This window comes from Sarcophilus harrisii, chromosome 4 (assembly GCF_902635505.1).
Source record: "Sarcophilus harrisii chromosome 4, mSarHar1.11, whole genome shotgun sequence".
In the NCBI taxonomy this organism is placed as follows: Eukaryota; Metazoa; Chordata; class Mammalia; order Dasyuromorphia; family Dasyuridae; genus Sarcophilus; species Sarcophilus harrisii.
In genome coordinates this window covers 300747310-300760120 of record NC_045429.1, presented here as the reverse complement: position 1 = coordinate 300760120, position 12811 = coordinate 300747310, and positions in this window count along the sequence as shown.

Genomic DNA, 12811 nt, shown 5'->3' with positions numbered 1-12811 from the left:
AAGTTCAACTGGAAGAATAAAAAGTCAAGAATTTCAAGGGAATTAATGAAAAAATACAAATGAAAGTGGCCTAGCTGTGTCAGATCTTGTTGTGCCACAGTTCCCTTTTAATGTCCTGACCCAGTTTCTCTAATTGTCCTATTCAGTTACTCTGCCTCAGGTTATAACGATTCCCTCTTAATGTTTGATGAGATAAAGGTCTTATATCTTTAGGCTATAATCATTCCTTCTTAATGTTTGACAGGATAAAGGTCTATCCATTTTAGACATCATTAGAATATCAGTAACCCCTCCAGTACCTCCCTCCATTATGTCATCCTAGGTACGTCTCCCCATTAGGTTATCCCCATCCAGGTACCTCCCCCATTATGCCATTGTTCTTGTTATCCTATAAAAGAGTCTTGCTGTCTGATATTCAGGGCTGGATTCTTTGAGATAGTCTCCTTCAGCCCTGGGACCAAACATGGATTATTTGGTCCCACTAAATCTCTCCATTTAATAAACTATTAAATTGTTCTCTAATTTCTATCCTGCCTCAGTTTCTCTTGCATTACATTCTAAAACTATATTACAAAGCAGCAATCATCAGAACTATTTGGTATTGATTAAGAAATGGAGTAGTTGATCAGTGAAATAGATTAAGTTCACAGGACAAATTCGTTAATGACTATAGTAATCCAGTCTGTGACAAACCCTAAAACTCCACCTTTTAGGATAAAAACTCACTATACTATTGGAAAATTTGGAAACTAGTATGGCAGAAAGTAGGCATTGACCCATACTCAACACTCTATACCAATTTAAGATCAAAATGGATTCATAATTTAGATATAAAAAATTATAAGTAAATTAGAATAACAAAGTATAGTTTACCTCTCAAATCTGTGAAGCAAAGAATTTGTGGTCAAAAAAGAACTGGAAATCATTACTAAACAAAAAATAGATAATTTTAATTATATTAACTTAAAAAGTTTTTGTACAAACAAAACTAATGCAGACAAGATTAAAAGGGAAGCAGTAAATTGGGAAAATATTTTTACTTTCAAAGATTCTGATAAAGGCCTCATTTCTTTTTTTTAAATTTAATTTAATTTATTTTAATAATTATAATGTTTTATTGACAGAACCCATGCCTGGGTAATTTTTACAATATTATCCCTTGCACTCGCTTCTGTTCCTGTTTTTCCCCTCCCTCCCTCCACCCCTCCCCCAGATGGCAAGCAGTCCTATACATGTTAAAGAGGTTACAGTAGATCTTAGGTACAATATATATGTGCAGAACCGAACAGTTCTCTTGTTGTTCAGGGAGAATTGGATTCAGAAGGTAAAAATAACTTTTTTTTTTACAAAGAAAACAAAACATCAAACAGTTTACATTCATTTCCCAGTGTTCTTTCTTTGGGTGTAGCTGCTTCTGTCCATCATTGATCAATTGAAACTGAGTTAGATTTTCTCTTTGTTGAAGAAATCCACTTCCATCAGAATACATCCTCATACAGTATAGTTGTTGAGGTATATAATGATCTCCTGGTTCTGCTCATTTCACTCAGCATCAGTTCATGTAAGTCTCTCCAAGCCTCTATGTATTCATCCTGTTGGTCATTTCTTATAGAACAATAATATTACATAACATTCATATACCACAATTTACCCAACTATTCTCCAGTTGATGGGCATCCATTCATTTTCCATTTTCTAGCCACTACAAACAGGGTTGCCACAAACATTTTGGCACATACAAGTCCCTTTCCCTTCTTTAGTATCTCCTTGGGGTATAAGCCCAGTAATAGCACTGCTGGGTCAAAGGGTATGCACAGTTTGATAACTTTTTGGGCATAATTCCAGATTGTTCTCCAGAATGTTTGGATCTGTTCACAACTCCACCAACAATGCATCAGTGTCCCAGTTTTCCCGCATCCCCTCCAACATTCATCATTATTTTTTCCTGTCATCTTAGTCAATCTGACAGGTGTGTAGTGGTATCTTAGAGTTGTCTTAATTTGCATTTCTCTGATCAATAGTGATTTGGAACACTCTTTCATATGAGTGGTAATAGTTTCAATTTCATCATCTGAAAATTGTCTGTTCATATCCTTTGACCATTTATCTATTGGAGAATGGCTTGAATTCTTATAAATTTGAATCAATTCTCTATATATTTAGAAATGAGGCTAAAGCCTCATAACTGGTCAAAGGATATGAACATACAACTTTCAGATAAAAAAATTAAAACTATTTCTAGTCATATGGAAAGGTGCTCTAAATCACTATTCATCAGAGAAATGCAAATTAAGGCAACTCTGAGATACCACTACATACCTGTCAGATTGGCTAAGATGACAGGAAAAGATAATGATGAATGTTGATAGGGATATGGGAAAACTGGGACTCTAACACATGGTTGGTAGAGTTGTGAAGTGATCCAATAATTCTGGAGAGCAATTTGGAACCCCCAAAGGGCTATCAAACTGTGCATACCCTTTGATCCAGCAGTGTTACTACTGGGCTTATATCCCAAAGAGATCTTGAAGGATGCAAAGGGACCCACATGTGCAAAAATGTTTGTGGCAGCCCTTTTTATAGAGACAAGAAATTGGATGCCATCGGTAAAGGTCAAGGGAGGAGCCTCACATAGCGTAAGAGGGAGTACAGAGGTTTTGAAGCCTGAGGCACTGGTATGTAATTTCTGCAGTCAGCACCACTTCTTGGGGGGGAATTCTGGTCATATTGAGAATGCATCATGAACAAGAGATGTCTCCTTCCCTTATTGGCTGTGTGTGTGAGACTTCATAGACCCTATATAAACAGTGGGGGCCAGGAAGTAGGTGGAGCTCATTAGGAGTTCAATAGGAGTTCACCAAGAGTTGGGAAGAAGTTCAATAGTAGTACAGGATGTGATTGCATGGAATAAAGACTTGTGCTTGCAAGCTGTGTCCAGGCGTTCTGTTGAACAAGAACCACTGCTCAGAGAGGTAGCATGGCCAGAGATGTCCAAGACCAGGCATTTGGTAAACTGGCAATCAGTAACCTCTGGGTGGGAGGTTATGCCCATCAATTGGAGAATGGCTGAATAAGTTATGGTACATGAATGGTATGGAATATTATTGTTATATAAGAAACAATGCACAGGATAATTTCAGGGAGGCCTGGAGAGACTTACATGAACTTATGCTAAGTGAAATGAGCAGTACCAGAAGGTCATTATACATGGCAACAACAAGATTATATGATGATCAATTCTGATTGACTTGGCTCTTTTCAACAATGAGATGATTCAGACCAGTTCCAATGATTTTGTGATGAAGAGTCATCTATACCCAGAGAAAGGACTGTGGGAACTGAATGTGGATAATAACATAGAATTTTACTCTTTTTGTTGTTGTTCACTTGTATTTATTTTCTTTCTCATTTTTTTCCTTTTTGATTTGATTTTTTTGTGCAGCAAGATAATTGTATAAATATATATGCATATATTGGATTTAATATATATATATATATATATATATTTTACCATTTTAACATATATTGGATTACTTGCTATCTAGGGGAGAGGGTAGAAGGAAGGGGAGGTGAAATTGGAACACAAGGATTTGCAAGGGTTAATGTTGAAAAATTATCCATGTGTATTTTTTAAAAATTAAAAAGATTTTATTAAAAAAAAGAAAAAGAAAACCACATGAAACCAAGCCTCTGAACAGTCTGACAGAATGAACCCACTCTTCAGTTCAAGATAGACTGAAAAAATTTCAAAAACGGTCAGTTTCACTGGGATGTAAAGAATGTTCAGCGCATATCAGATAGACTTTAGGAAAGCCAGTGAAAGGGTCTCAATCATAGTAAATCAGCAACTAAGACGCTCAGTCCTAGCTCAGTTGAGGAGCAAATCATTGGGGCAGCTTCCAGTCCCAGCTCATAAGGCAAACTCTGGGAAACCAGGTCATTTCCTGAACAGATCAGGTAAAGCTATCCCCTACAAAAACAAGAGGCCCCTGTGCTCAAAACTGCACAGGAAGTTTGGGACAGTACTACCTTTACTCCAGGAGCAGAGCACCACCTTAAGGATCAAAAAAGAAGGGGGCAGGAGGGGGAAATACCAAACGAAAAGGAAAGAAAATGAGCAAGAAACAGAAAAGAACCTTGACCATAGAAAGCCATTATACTGACAGGGAAGACCAAAATAAAAATTCAGATATGGACAGAATGTCCACAGAAGAAACCTCAAAGAGTGAGATAAGTTGGTCTCAAGCCCAAAGAGACTTTTTGGAAATGCTTAAAAGGACTTCAAAAGGTAAATAAAAGAGGTAGAAGAAAAAATGAGATAAGAAATGAGAGGTATGCATAAGAGAGTCAACATTTGGAAAAAGAAGGAAAAAATGTCTGAAGGAAACAACTCCTTAAACATTAGAATAAACCAAATAGGAAAAAAGGTAAAAAATATAACTTAAGAAAGTCACACATTAAGAACTAGAATAGGACAAATGGAAACTAATGACTTTGTGAGGCAATAAGAATTAGTCAAACTAAAAAGAATGAAAAAATAGAAGAAAATGTGAAATACCTCATTGGCAAAAAGCAACAACAACAAAAAACCTGATCTGGAAAATAGATCCAGAAGAGCCAATTTAAAAATTATTTGAGTACCTGAAGGCCATGACCAAAAAAGAGCCTCCATAGCATTCTACAAGAGGACATTAAGGAACACTGTCCCAGTATTCTAGAAACAGAGTGCAAAATACTCATTCAAAGAATACATTGCTCGCCTCTGGAGAGATTCCACAAGGAAAACCCCAAGGAATATTATTACAAAACTCCAAAACTATAATCTCAAGGAAAAAATACTGCAAACTGCCAGACAAAAAACATTCAAATATCAAGGAGCATTTAGTCAGGATTACCCAGGTTCTGGCAGCTTCTACAATAAAGGATTGGAGGGCTTGAAATACCATCTTCCAGAAGGCAAAGGACCTAGGGCTACAAACAAGAATTAATTACCCATCAAGACTCAGCATCATCTTTCAGGGGAAGAGATGAAGTTTCAATGAAATAGAAGACTTTCAATCATTTCTATTTAAAAAACCAGAACTAAAAAGAAAATGTAATCTACAAACACAGGATTTAAGAGAATCATAACAAGGTAAACAGGGAGAAAATATATATTTAGAGATTAAATTATTTACATTCCTAGATAGGAAAACAATATTTGTAACTCTTGTAAACTATCTGTCATTGGAGTAGATAGAAGAGGGGATCATATGGATTGAGGGTATGGTTGTGAATGAACCCTGATTTGATAAAATAAAAAGAAAAGACATTAAAGGATAGAAAAAGGTCTGTACTGGAAAAAGAGGAAAGGGGAGGTATAATGGGACAATTAATTCACATGAAGAAATGCAAAAGACCTGTTACAATTAAGGGAAAGAAGGGAGGAGGATGAGCATTGTCTTAAAGTTGATCTCATCAGTTTTGGCTTTAAGAGGGAATAATCTAATCAGTTGGGTGATAAATTTAACTCTATAAAGAAGTAGGAGGAGAAAGAGGAAAATAAAAGAGAGGGGCAAGATAGAAGGGAGGGTAGAAAGATTAGGGGAAAAGGTAAGAGCAGGGGCAAAGGGTGATAGAAAAGAAACTAGTGGGTGAAATGGGTTTGAAAAAAAAACACTACTAAGAGAAGGGTCCACTGAAAGGAGAAAAGATAGTTGGTAAAGTAGGTTAAAAAAAAAAACATTATTAAGAGAAGGGGGAAGGAGTGATAGGAGATAAGGAAGTGGGTGGGGTAGGTAAAAAAAATTTTTAAAGGGTAGAAAGAGAGAACAAAAATATATGCAGGGGAGAAAATTGGATGGAGGGAAATAAAGAACTGGTAATTATCACTATGAATGTGAATGGGATGAACTCTCCCAACAAACAGAAGCAAATAGAGTGAATTAAAAACCTGAAACCTACAATATTTTGTTTACAAGAAACATATTTGACACTGAGAAATGCATACAGAGTAAACGTAAAAGGCTGGAACTGAATTTATTATGCTTCAGATGAAGTAAAAAAAAAAAAGCAGGGGTACCAACTAAAAAATCTAGAAAAAGAACAAATGAAAATTCCCAATTAAATAGCAAATTAGAAATTTTGAAACTCAAAGAAGAGATTAATAAAATAAAAACTAAGAAAATCATTGAACTAATAAACAAAACTAAGAGTTGGTTTTATGAAAAAACTAACAAAATAAATAAACCTTTGGTTAATTTGATCAGACAAAGAAAAGAAAAAAACCAAATCACCAGCATCAAAAATGAAAGTGGGAAATTTACCACCAATGAAAAAGAAATTAAAGCAATAATTAGGAGCTATTTTACCCAACTGTATGGCAACAAGTCTGACAAGCTAATTTAAAGTATATATATATGGGTAATTTTTCCAACATTGACCCTTGCAAAACCTTTTGTTCCAAATATTTCCCTCCTTCTCCCCAACCCCTCTCCTAGATGGCAGGTAGTCCAATATATGTCAAATATGTTGAAATACAGGTTAAATCCAATATATGTATACATATTTATACAGTTATCTTGCTGCACAAGAAAAACCAGATCAAGAAGGAGGGAAAAGAATTATATATAAAGAATAATATAATGATCTCTGGTTCTGCTCATTTCACTTAGCATCAGTTCATGTAGGTTTCTCCAAGCCTCTCCGAAATCATCCTGCTGATCATTTCTTACCGAACAATAGTATTCCATAGCATTCATATACCACAATTTATATAACACATTTTATTAAGCCATTCTCCAATTGAAAGGCATCAGTTTTTGCCATTACAAAAAGGGCTGCCACAAACATTTTTGCACATGTGGATCCCTTTCCCTCCTTTAAGATCTTTTTGGGATATAATCCCAGTGGAAACACTGCTGGATCAAAGGGTATGCACAGTTTGATAACTTTTTGAGCATAGTCCAAAACTGCTTTCCAACATGGTTGGATCCGTTCATAGTTGTATCAACAATGTATCCATATCCCAGTTTTCCCATATCCCCTCCAACATTTGTTATTTTTTCCTGTCATCTCAGCCAATGTGACAGGTGTGTAGTGATATCTCAGACTTGTCTTAATTTGCTTTTCTCTCATCAGCATCACCTTTTCATGTCAATACATATAGTTTTAATTTCTTCACCTGAAAACTGTCTGTTCATATCCTTTGGCCATTTATGAAGTGCAGAATGATTTGAACTATTATAAATTTGAGTCAATTCTCTCTATATATTTTAGAAATGAAGTCTTTATCAGATCCTTTGGATATACACAAGGTTTTGCAAAGGTAAATGTTGAAAAGGATCTTTGTATATATTTTGAAAATAAAAAGCTATCATTAAAAAAATTAAGCTTTAAAACAAATTAAATTCTGGAGTGGCAGAACCAATGAAAGGATGGGGTAAAAAAATAAATTTACCAGTACAAGACAACTTAGAAAGCTAATGGAAAGGTCTGTCTCACTGAGGTGAGAGTGGGCACAATCCCATGCAGACGTACTGGGCAAGCCAGAAGTAAGTAGTGTCCCAGAAACACAACAGTGAGCCCACATACCCCAATGCATACCAGTAATGAGGCCCAACTCCAGCAAGCCAGTACAGGCCTTGGGGATTACTGAAAAAGCTGTAGCAATTTATAATTTTAGCCGATGAGACTTTTTGCTGACATTGAATTCAAGATTCTTATTTCACTGTCTAAATGATGATCTTCGCCACAGGTTTGGGTTGCAGTCCCAGGGAATGAGGAGTATTGACACACTAGAGCATTCAGTGGCAGGAAAATGGGAATCCAGGTCACAGGTTTACATTACTCATAGACCAAAACACAGGCCAGGAAATCAGTGACCACACCTCTCCTTCAATCATGTCATCATAAAAGGACTGAAAACTTACAGATCCTCAGAGTTCTGAAAACAGGAGCATGAAAAACATGAAGCTGGGAACAATGTTTCCTTCATTCAGGAAAAGAGCCCAACTTTAACCTAAAGTTAAAAGTCAGGAAATGGGCTAAAAAATGAGCAAAAAAAAAAAAAAAAAAAAAAAAAAAGAAAAGAAAAAGAACCTGACCACAGAAAGTTATTTTGGTGACAGGGAAGATCAAAACACAAACTCAGAAGACTAAAACACTATCAAAATATCTATATGCAAAACCTCAAAGAAAAATGTGAATTGAAATCAGATCCAAAAAAAGCTCTTGTGTGGATGCCCATCAGTTGGGGAATGACTGAATAAGTTGTGTTATATGAATATAATGGAATATTATTGTTCTGTGAGAAATGATGAGCAGGCTGATTTCAGAAAAGCCTGAAAGAGTTATATGAACTAATTTTGAATGAAGTGACCAGAACCAAAATATTAAACAAGATTATATGATGATCAATTGTGAGGGACTTGGCTCTTTCTAACAATGCAGTAATTCAAGGCAATTCCAACAGGCTTAGGATTGAAAGTGCCATTAGCATACAGAGAAAGAACTATAGACACTGAATGTAGATCAAAGCATAGTGTTTTCACTTTTTGTTGTTGTTTGTTTTTCCTTGTTTTTTCTTTCTTGTGGTTTTTTCCTTTTGATCTGATTTTTCTTGATAGATTTTTCTTGATTGATAAATATGTTTAGAAGAATTGCAAATGTTTAACCCATATTAAATTGCTTTCTGTTCTGGGGAAGGGATAAGGAGAGAGAAACATTTGGAATACAAGATTTTACAAAGATAATGTTGAAAATTATCTTTGCATGTATTTGGAAAAAAAATAATAAATGGACATTAAAAGAAAAAACAAAAACAAAAACAATGAACAATAACCAAAAAGAGCTCCGGGAAGGAGATTAAAATCAAATAAGAGGTACAAGAAAAATTGGAAAAAGAAATGATAATGATGCAAGAGAATCATGAAAAAAAATGTTAATATCTTGGTAAAGAAAGCACATATAAAATAGAAAAAAAAAGTATACAAAAATTCACTGAAGAAAACAACTTTTTTAAAAAATTATTTTCTCTTCTTAAATGTAAAAATAATATTTTTTGTTATACATGTACATTTGTTTTTTTGTTTTGTTTTGTTTTGTTTTTACATTTTTTCTTATGTGCATATTGGGAGAGAAAAAAAATCAGAACAAAAGGGAAAAAACATGAGAGGAAAAAAAAACACAAAAAATGGTGGGGGGAGTGAACATAGCATGTGCTGATTTACTTTCAGTCTCCATAGTATTCTATCTGGAAGTGGATGGAGTTTTCTGTCTAAAGTTTATGAAATTACCTTGGATCACTGACCACTGAGAAAAAGCAAGTCTATAATAATTGATCATTGCACAATCTTGCTGTTACAGTGTACAATGTTTTCCTGACTGTGCTACTTTTGTTCAGTATCAGTTCATTTAATCTTCCCAGGCTTTTCTAAAATTAGCTTGTTCATATTTTTTATACAGTAATAATATTCCATTACCTTCATATACCATAATTTATTCAGTCATTCCCCTATTGATGATCATCTACTCATTTTCCAATTCTTTGTCACCACAAAAAGAACTACTAGAAAAAATTTTGAATCTGTGAATCCAGGAATAGAGGGTTGGTTCAACATTAGGAAAATTTTCAGCATAATATTCCATATTAATAACAAAGCCAACAAAGAAATGATTATCTCAGTAGGCACAGAAAATTTTTTTTGATAAAATACATCACCAGTTCTTATTTAAAAGCATTAAAGTGAATAGAACAAATGGAGCTTTTAAAAAAATTAATAGGCAATAAAAACTATCAGCAAGCATTATCTTGAGCAAGAGATAGGGAAATTCCCCATTTAAAGAAGGTGTATATAATATAGAATACTTGGAATCTACATATCAAGACAAATACAGAAACTATTTTTAAATAGCTTCAAAACACTTTTCACACAAATAATGTCAGATTTGGACAATTGGGAAAATGCTAATTGCTCATGATCAAGCCTATACAATAAAAATGACAATTTTGCCTAAATTAATTTACCTATTCAGGGCCATACCAACTAAATCATGAAAAAAAGTCTTACAGAGCCAGGAAAAAATAATAACAAAATTCATCTGGAAGGGGTCTAGAATATTAAGGGAATTAATGAAAAATAATGTGAAGAAAGGTAGGACCAGATCTCAAACTATATTATAAAGCAGCAATCAACAATCTCATACTGGATAAAAAATAAAATGGTGAATCAGTGGAATAGATTAAGTACCCAATACTTTGTAGCAATTCACCAATAATAACCTAATACTTGATAAATGCAAACATTCTAACTTTTGGGGCAAGAACTCACTATTTGACAAAAACTGCTAGGAAATCTGGAAAGCAGTTTGGCAGAAACCAGCAATGATCAACATTTACCATCATATACTAGAATAAGGTCAAATTGGACATATAATTAACACATGAAATGTAATACTATAAACAAATTAGGAGAGCATGAAATAGTTTACCTGTCAGATTTATGTATAAGGAAACAATTTATGACCAAACAAGAAATAGCAATCTGAAATGTAAAATAGACTATTTTGATTATATTAAATTTAAAAAGGTTTTGTACAAGTAAAACCGCTGCAGTCAAGATCAGAAGGAAAGAAAAAAATTTGGGAAATTTTTTTTTACAATAAATATTTCTGATAAAGACCTCATTTCTCAAATATATAGAAAACAGAGTCAAATTTATTAGAATATGAATCATTCCCCATCTGATAAATGTTCAAAGAATATGAACAGGCAGTTTTCAGATGAAGAATTTATCTATAGTCATATTTTTAAAATGCTCTAAACCATTTTTGATAAGAGAACTATAAATTAAAACAACTCTGAGGTGCCACCTTATATGATATATGTATATATGTATATACATATATATCCAATTGATTAATATGACAGAAAAGGAAAATAATAAATATTGGACACTAATGCATTGTTGGTGGAACTGTGAATTGATCTAAGCATTCTGGAGAGCAATATGGAACTATGCTCCAAGGGTTATAGAATTGTATATATTATTTGATCCTACTGTTAAATTTGTAACACAAAAAGATTTTTTTTTAAAGAGAAGGGGATCTATTTGTACAAAAATATTTTTATAGAAGATCTTTTTGTAGTGGCAAAAATTTAGAATTTGAAGGGATGTCTATCAATTGGGGAATGACTGAAAAAGTTTTGATAAATGATTTTGATGGTACTATAAGAAATGATGCTTTCAGAAAAACCTGGAAAGCCTTCATATGAACTGATGTAAAATGAAGTGGACAGAGCCAGAAGAACATCATATACAATAACAACAATATTGTATCTGATCAACTTATCTATTCTCAGGAATACAATGATCCAATTCCAAAGGACTCCTGAGGGAAAATACTCTCATCCTCCTGAGAAAGAACTGATAGAATCTGAATGCAGATCAAAGCATATCTTTTTTCAGTTGTTTTTTTTTTTTTTTTTTTTGATTTTATTTTTATTTGTTCTATTTTCTTTCACAATATTACTACTATGGAAATATCTTTTGTATGATTGCACATGTGTAACCTTTATTAAATTAGTTATCATCTCAAGAAGAGGTGAGAGAAATAAGTTGAATGCAAAATTTTTTTAAAATGTCAAAATTGGTTTTTACATACAATTGGAGGAAAAAATAAATATTAAAAACAAAACCAAAAAACTCTTTTTGGTATTCTATTATTTGGGGTTTTAATATCTTGAAGGATATTCTTCTTTTTTCTTTTGTGTTTTCAGTTTTATAAGTACTGTACATATTAGGGTCTGATGATTTTTTTTTGAAAGACTTATTTGATTGTGATTTTATCCTATTCATTTTCTATTTTGTTGATTTATTTTTAGTCTTTTAAAAATTAGATTGGTTAAAAGTTTATCAATTATCTCAGTTCTTTCAAAGAGTTAACTTTTAGTTTAATTTAAGAATTCTCTGATATTTTTGGTTTCCAATTTCTCTGTTTATCCTCTAATTTTTAAGATAGTCTCTTTTGTGTTTATTTTGGGTCTATCTGTTGGCTCTCTAATTTTTAAAATACATTATCATCATCAACATTATCTTTTTTATATTCTGTTATGTTTTTCAATGTGTATTTTTTCTTCTGAAGACTACTTTAACAGAATATCAGAAATTTTGGCAAATTATTTCACTATTCCCATTTTCTCTGTCATTGTTATGTGGTTATTTATTCTTTGACCCATTCCTTGTTGAGGATTTCATTATCAAATCTATTTATGTCCATCTTTTATTTGTGTTCTCTGAAGGGATTGGCATTTTTATTGTGTTATGGTTTTTAAAGGACATATTTAACATATTAACCTTATTTTTCTTACACTGCTTCAGTTTCCTCTGATCTTTTCTTCTCTGATTTGACTAAACTGTAGGTTTGGTGGAATGTGTTTCTGCCACTTTGGGTTTCTATACCCTAGGGGCTAATCCAGATGCAATATTCATGATTTCCCCATTATAGGATGATTCCTTCCAATCCCTTCTGTTTCACATCCTTAGAGCCAATATCTATTATGAAACAGTATGATAATGGTGTATGTTGTTAGAGACAGCAACACCAGGGAAATATCTGAGTGGATTTCATTACCTAATCCTGTGGGTTGGTTTGTGTCCTGCCAGAATATGGAAGCTATTTCAGGAAAGATATTCAGGTTCATGATCTAGGCATAAAGAATGAGATTATAAATAAATTGGAAGAGCATAGAATAGTTTACCACTCAGACCTGTGGAAGAGGAAGGAATTTATGACTAAAGAAGAACTAGAGATCACTATTGACTACAAAATA